This window comes from Centruroides sculpturatus, unplaced genomic scaffold, assembly GCF_000671375.1.
Source record: "Centruroides sculpturatus isolate CEXI.00-Female unplaced genomic scaffold, Cexi_2.0 scaffold1306, whole genome shotgun sequence".
NCBI lineage: Eukaryota > Metazoa > Arthropoda > Arachnida > Scorpiones > Buthidae > Centruroides > Centruroides sculpturatus.
Window position 1 is genome coordinate 63187 of NW_019385576.1, and position 8147 is coordinate 71333.

Genomic DNA, 8147 nt, shown 5'->3' on the forward strand with positions numbered 1-8147 from the left:
ACCAGATTTGGATCGCTTAATCTTTTCACAGACATTGTTAAACAAGGGTACTTTACGATTACCCGCTATAGTGACAGTGGTAGATATACTTGTGTATTGAATTTTAACTATCTAAATAGAGTAAATTTGCATAGTCAAGGTTGAAAGTAAGTGAAAAATGTGTTACAAGTAGTATTGCTTGTAAGTTACATCAGTTTTGGCAGTTTGTGCTCAACGAATAGATGCATTTATGAATTTATTGATATCTATCACGCCTCTAGAAACTATACATAAGATACATATTCTTTGTAAAATCTCAATGTTGTGGCTGATGCGCTTGCTACAGAATTTCTTTTTGATCCACGTGTCTCATTTCCATAGTGCGTATAACATTATAATTGCATTGTTTTGAATGAAATAATGGCACGATAGAAATGTAGAATTCACAGAAGTACTTGGCAATGACAGAAATGGCAATATTTCAGAAAAAAAAACCCCGAAGCTAATTCGATAAAACTGTTTTTATTGTTATATGCTTCAAAACAGAATTTACCACAAAATGCATTAAAAACAATTAGGCCAAAACAACAAAAGCATAGAATTACATCTTTTCATCTAGAATTTCAATTATAAATAGTTTTTTAACTTGAAGAAAGCATTTCACGATTTAACGATCTGTATTCCTCTTCCATTTCTATAAATTCACGTATTGTGAGGTCTTTCTTTCTTCTGAATACGGCTCTATCCGATAACGACTCTTCGTTTGTATCGTCTCGTCCGTCATTCTTTCCATCGGAGAATAAAAATCTGTAACCTTCACACTGTTCGACGAACAATTTGTATAAGACAATTACCCAAAGAATAAGCAACGTGACGGCAAGAACCGAAAACATGACGGACAAGAAAGTAGCCAAATCACGTTTTTTATTTCCAGGATCGTATAAAGGAGAAAGCAAATAGGAAGACGTCACCAAGAAAATAAAGGAAAGAGGAAAGTAAATGAAGGCTAAGTGATAAGGACTCGAATAGTTTTTCATAAAATTCAAAAAGTTTCTTCCACCTGACATTTCCAAATTCCTATTATCATCAGCCGTGGTGCAACACTGATTATCGATAAACTGAATCCCTCTTCTGTGAGCTGGTCTCATTTCTTCGTAGACGTTTTCCGATTGCATTAAGATACAATGAGATATTCTCAATTGTTATAAGAGATTTACAACACTCGACAGGTGAAGTTACCAAAGAAAAGGAAGAAAATATGAAACTCTCACTTATATTCGATTGTAATTTGCATAATTTTTCGCCATCGTGTTTTTAAATTTCACAATTAAATCGTTTAAATGAAAAGGTAAAAATAAGACTAGAAATTTCTGTAAAAATTCCGGTGTTTTAATACACATTTACATATTAATTGAATGTATCGCAATTTGTTTCGTATGAAAATTTAATAAATACTCCAATAAATTTGAATATTTATGGCACAAACAATAAATTTACACAAGTTTTTAAGTATGAATATAAAATATTTATGCAAAATTAATAAAAATGTTAACGTTATTCCTATTTAGGTTGCTGCTTTGGCTTCGTATTTAAACATTGGAAAACTCGAAACATCTAGGAGAAGTGTTCTACGCCACGTCCACACTGGAGCGATTATATGAATTATTTAGTATGAATTAGGTTAAAATAAATTATTTAAGTATTTCGAAGTAGGAATATAATACTTTAATAAAGATGATAACATTTAAAACATGATTTGTCAAAATCGTTAGTCAACTCTTGTCTTTTTGTATTGGAGAATTAATGGCTAATGGACGTGTGACACATCGACTCTTTGAATCGAAGGGTTTACTTTAAAGTACGTAAGCTTACTGTTTTGTATTCTATTGCTGAAAGGTTCCTGTTTCCTTTAACGTGTATTTCGTTAAGATCGACCCCTTTTTTCGGCAGTTACGGTCGTTTTCGTGCCGCGGATGAATGGCCGTTAAATTCGAATTTTTTATTAGTCTTTTAGTATTTCCGTTTAGTTTAACAATTCGGAGCTTGTCTGCTGATTTTTGGTCGGTAAACTTGGTTTGATTTCGTTGAAATTCTTTACCTAGCCCCCTTTTTTTCGGTAACTTATGGCGGTCAACGTCTGTGCGTTTCGCGGGCCTCCGTCGGGCTTCTCGTTAGGTACCGCGGGCTGCCGGTTGGATGGCCTATTTATTAATCAATTTTCTATAAATGTTCCAATTTTCGTGATTCTAATTTTAATAGTTTTGGTTTTATGGCGTTTTTAGTCGGGAAGCACCTTGTAGGTCATTGACCTCTACCGTTATACGCTACTCCAAACAACCCTATTTCGGTTTTTGTTCGGGTCGCAAAGCGAACCATCGGTCGTATAGCGGGTTTGATGGCTTTTTTCTTGTTGTGTAGCCAAGTAGCGTTCATTTATCTTATGGCTAGGTTGTCCGTTTTTACGGTGTTGTCTACTGCTTCTTTTGTCTGGAGGATAATGGCCTTAGTTATGTTCTGTACACTTTTATTCACCAATTTTCTTTGAGCTTTCGGCCAAAGAGAGAGGTACCGGGCCGCCCAAGGAACATTAAATTACTGGTATTTCCATTTTATTTACTATGGTGTATTTCTCTCAAGTTTGTGCGACTTTTAATAAACGACGGAACAACGGAATAAACTGGACATAAGAAACACACTTCGGGTGTCATTTTCTCCTATTACCCCCAGATGGAACCGTCTTGTGGCAAAAAAACAAGCTCAGAGTTCTCATTGATTTAGCGTTCCAGTGAGTTAAAATGTTAAATCACATTATATTCATTTTTTTGGTGTAACTGTATTTTATTTTAAAGGCCTGTTTAAATACAATTAAATTAAAATTATTAAATTAAATCAATCTAAAATATAAACAATCAACATCCCCCCTCAGTGGGCCGCGGTAAAATAGCAAATGTTGGCGATAAAAAGGTTGGGGACCGCTGCCTTAGAGGACACGATACTTAAAGAGGCGAGCACACAATTAGGGAGAATTATGGAATTATGCCCAGGATCTGCCAAATTATTAATACGTCTGAAAGAATGCAGATAAGGGATAACGCCAGTCTTCTTTTCGCATTCCTTAACTAGGCATTGGGAATCATTCGTAAACTTAGGAATAAAAAAATGGACAGTAGTCCTCCTATACAAGTCCAACGCCCGTGGTATGCAGATATCACAAAAATGGCAGCAAGGTCTAGCACTGCTACTAGAACTATAAATAGATCACTTACAAGAAAAGTCAACACAGAGGGCCCAGGTGGTGGCCATGCTCTTATTATTTATCCAGAGGCAAACAATGAAGATGAACAAATTAATATGAAGGAAGTAAAATCAACCGTAATGAACAAAGCCCAGCTGCCCAAACTGAACGTTTCAGTAAAGGCCGTATTTGATATCAAGAATGATAGCCTCTGTGTTAGAGTGGGGAGTCAGGAAGAAAGAGAGGCACTTTTAACAGCTGTTCGCGACATTCCAGAGATTAAATATAAAGTAAGATGTAGAGTGTCGGCAGGAAGAATGCAGAGGTTAATTTTTCTCAACGTTCCGAAAAGTGTCGACAAAGACGATATACTTAATAGAATCTATGAACAGAATGAGGAACTGCACGGACTAGAGGAGCATCACTTTCTCCTCTTGCAGTGTTAGTACAGTGATCCGAAGAGGCAAGATTAAACCAAAGATGGGGAAACACGCTTACAAGTAGCACTGTCACAAAATTAATTTCAGAAGTCGATTAAATTAAGATTACAAATAATTTGTTGTGTTTCATTCTCAAATTAATTTTTGAGGTTATAAATTATTTTCAGATTAAAAATTTCTCGGCTAAATTAAAATTATAAATAATTAGTACAACTTAAGTCATTTGTGAATTTATAAGTTAATCGTCTCGATTTATTTTTCATTAAATTTGTAAAAAAATTGTTTTATTTAAAGTTATTTTATTCTTTTTATCGTGCATACATTGCAACTGTTATGTGTTTGATTAGACAATACGTGCAAGTGTTATCATGAATTTTACATGTGTTTTGAGCATATGGAAAGGCATGACTTTTAATTTTTCTTACTTTCTAACTTGATTATATCCTTTATAAAAGTATGATAAATTAAAATATTTATGTTAAACTGTTTATCGACTAGCAAAGAATAAAATATACTCGTTACATCAACTTCATCATTCAATTCGTTTCTTTAGATGAGCCATTAGGTCATTTACTACTTAAAATGTATAAATAATATTTGGATGAGTTATTTCTAACAGGAAAAGTATGGTGTACAGGCGCAAGAATTCGAATTTTATTAAACATTTGATTAGTATGTAATGTGTATATTAGCCTAATAAACTTAACCATTATATGTTTGTGATTTCGTTCTATTTAATATGAAATTTTCCTATTGGATAAACGGCATTATTTGTATCACGAGACTGATTAATGCGCGCAAAATATAACCAATAGGGATGGAGGTGTCTCAAAGCAAATTGTAGACTATTAAAGAGGAAGAAATCGACAGAGTTCGATAATAAGAGAATTTCTCGAAGAACGATCGATTAGAATCATGAAAATCTTTATTCTGTTTGGCTGTTTCATGGGTACAGGTGAGAGACATAAATTAATTTGCATAAAGTAAATTGTAATATAATTTATAATGATTTATAGATACAGTCGACTCAGCGGAGTAGCGTGGGTGTCAGTCGCCTGGGGCGGAGGAAAATTTCGCTGTCCCGTTATTTAGGTATTTCAATTTAAAAGACTAAAATTCAGTTTCGTAACAAAAGCACAAGTAATGTAAATTTCCTTGCCTGTGTAGCCAGCTGTCTAAAATAGCAACATTAAATATTGGAAGTGTATATGAAAACAAATGTAAAATTAGCAGTTCATCTGGACGGTGAGTCTATTCCCGAATTATTCCGTGCTTATTTCAATCGGTCCGAATCGTAGGTACGACGAGACTGTGGGATAAAATGGTTCAAATTTTTACAAGATATTTTTATTATTTATTGTGAAATTTTGCCGCCCCCACTACGCTACGCCACCGAGTCGACCCCCCCTATAACACTGTTGATTATTCTGTTTTATATGAATTCCATGTTGTACGAGTCACTTACATTTTACAAATACGTGAGCCGTTCACAGCACGGCACATAAGTTTGAAAGTTGTTTCCTCACAGATTTTCATTATTAGCGAGGTTGCGGCCGAAGTTTTCAACGCGAAAACGTGTACGTCGGACGTTCCGAGCCGCCTCCTGTAAGTCTAGAAGTTTGACGTCGAGCATGATTCCGCTATCGGTCCAAACGTCGATGTTGGATTTTTTTTTAATTCAAAATTTATTTTATAAACTTAGCTCGGGTTCCTAACTTTTTTAATTTTAAATCGAATAATATTTAACAACTGTATAATTAATCCGTTAATTTGCTTTAGTTCTTGCAGCGCAGAGAATTGGATTCATCATCGTTGATGGAGAAACCATTGAATGTCCTGTGGATAAAGAAGCCATTGACTTCATATCAAATTTCTGTGAGTTGACTTGCAAGAAACATGGAGCTAAAGGTGGTGTTTGCTGTGCAGGAGCCTGCGTTTGCAACCAGGTTCCAAATGATGAAATAATATTGGACCTTGGGATACTAGGAAAAGTAATGTGTTCGAACCTTTTTGAAAAATGAATTCTCGTAACACTCGAACGGCGAAAAATTTTCACATTACAATTTGTAACTGAATAAATGAATATTAAAAAGGAACAATAATTTAATTTGGCATTTGTTTAGATAAAGTAATACTTTAGAAGTTTAACTCAAATATACTAGAGAAGTTACGGATTGAGACAATTGACATTTACACAAATATACGGTCAGCAGTCTGAAACTGAAATTCCAGAACCGTGTTCGTTCTTGCCATTCTGTACAAATAATCATGATGAAAATTATATCGAATTTCTTCAGCATTAATTTTGAGTCTAACGCGCATTTATTTATTGTGGCATCGTCACAATATCGGGCTGCAATTTTTTCTCACAGTGTTATCAATTGTTTTAGTTGTGTCCCTGTCTCCGTACATCAAACTATTCCCGTTAGAAATAGAGTTGTGCCGGTCTAAAACCGTAGTTAGTATATAGTTAATCGGAGCCTCCTGCCCCAAATCTTTTCACGTCAGATCACGATTTTCTTCTATCTAACTCTGTTTTCGAAATTAAGGAAGGATCCAGATAGTGGGAATTTATAGATCTAACCAGTGGCATGCCGTCATTAGAAGCGGTGGAAGCGCCGCTTCCCTTGTATTTTCTAAAAAATAAATACATATTAATTTTAATTACATGAAAATAATTGCACAATATTTTATTATAACCGCATTATGTATCTTATTACAAATTTCTATACTACACGTGAAAAAGATAATAAGATTGCTATCGTATATTCGAATATTAGTGGCGGAGTGGAATCTCTGTATTGTCATATTCCAAAAAGCAAGATTCGCGCACGCGCTTTACAGAGCACCAACCTCACCCGTTCAGCCGGTGGAAGCCTAGGACCTTGAGTCGATGCTACACATTCCAACGCTTCCAATTCTATCCAGGACCGGTTCTGAGCTGTTAGCTGCCCACCCGCTAGATATTTGGCTGATTACGCGAATAACGAGTAGATTTATAACTTTTGCTGGTACGTTTTTACTGATAAGAATTTACTGGTACGTTTTTACGATAGTTCTGTATAGTTGACAGGAGTTTAAAAAATCCATTAAAATATTTCATATATTTATTCCGCTCTCCGATTTTATATTACTCACGGATTTCGATGTTAAACCAGTGATATTACGATTTCGTATGTCCCATCTTTAAGGGGATGTAGAAAAAAACGTGTACAATTCTTGTGTAATGTTAAAAAATCAACCGTTACTTCGACAGCGTCATTTACGACTAAATGTAACGAATGAGAGAGATGCACCAGGTACAGAAAAAGCTGTAGAATTTATTTTCCTTAAATTTACGATTTAAGTATCCGTTTGTCATAAAAATTTGTCTTTCCACTTTTCTCCCGAGACTACAAATATTCGAGTAAGAAGTAACCGGTTTCGACTTATTTCTACTTAAGAAGTAGTTAAATAATTAAGCGATTAGGGAATTCGAAACATAAACAAAACCCTGATGAAAGAGCCGGAATATCACTTAAATAAAAGCTTAACCGAACCAATATATAGCCGAGTACAGTGGGGACTGATTTCTTCGAAATACTGTATTATATGTAATAAAGACACCCTTTTAGACGCGCCGGCAAGAAAATATGCCGGTGAGAAAAATTTGTTCTGAGAGAGCACCCTAATGAAAAGATCATTAAGGTCAATCTACTAGTGTTGTTTAAAAAATTCGTATAAAATCAAATTTCGATAATAGAAGTATGAAAAAAATAATGCAAATATGCAAGTATGTGTAGTTTTATTTGGTATATTTTTTATTTGCTTGTATTTTGTAGTTTTTCTCCAAAAAATTCGTATTTTCTCGCTTACGGTATCGACTTCTAAATTAATTGCAATTTTTTCTAATTTAATTTAATTTCAAGTCGAATTAATGTACTATTTGATAGTATACTATTGTTATCTACCGACTCTGGTTTTTCTAAAAAAAATTCGTAATTTCTCGCATACAGTATTGAGTTCTAAATTAATTGCAATTTTATCTAATTTAATTTAATTTTAAGTCAAATTAATGTACTATTTGATAGTATACTATTGTTACCTTATCATATTTAAGTATTAGTATATTATATTTATCGTAAATTGTTTTAATTTTAATTTTAAGTTATTATTTTAACGGTTCTTTGTTGTCGAACTATCGGATCCACAGTGCTGCCACTTTACGTACGTATTTACATATACGTATATTCTTTCGTATACATAAACTAATTATCTATACTAATATTATGAAGAGGTAATGTTCGTATGTAAGTAAGTTTGGATGCAGCAGGTAATCTCCAAAACTACTCATCCGATTTCAAAAATTTTTTCACCAATATTTAGAATGGAACTTCAGGGTGGACATAGGCTGTATATTATTCCGTTAAACATGGGGGATGGACAGTTCTTTATGGTTAGCATTACGGGGAAGGCTTACCGTAAAGAACTCTGCTTCTATTTATACTATTTTA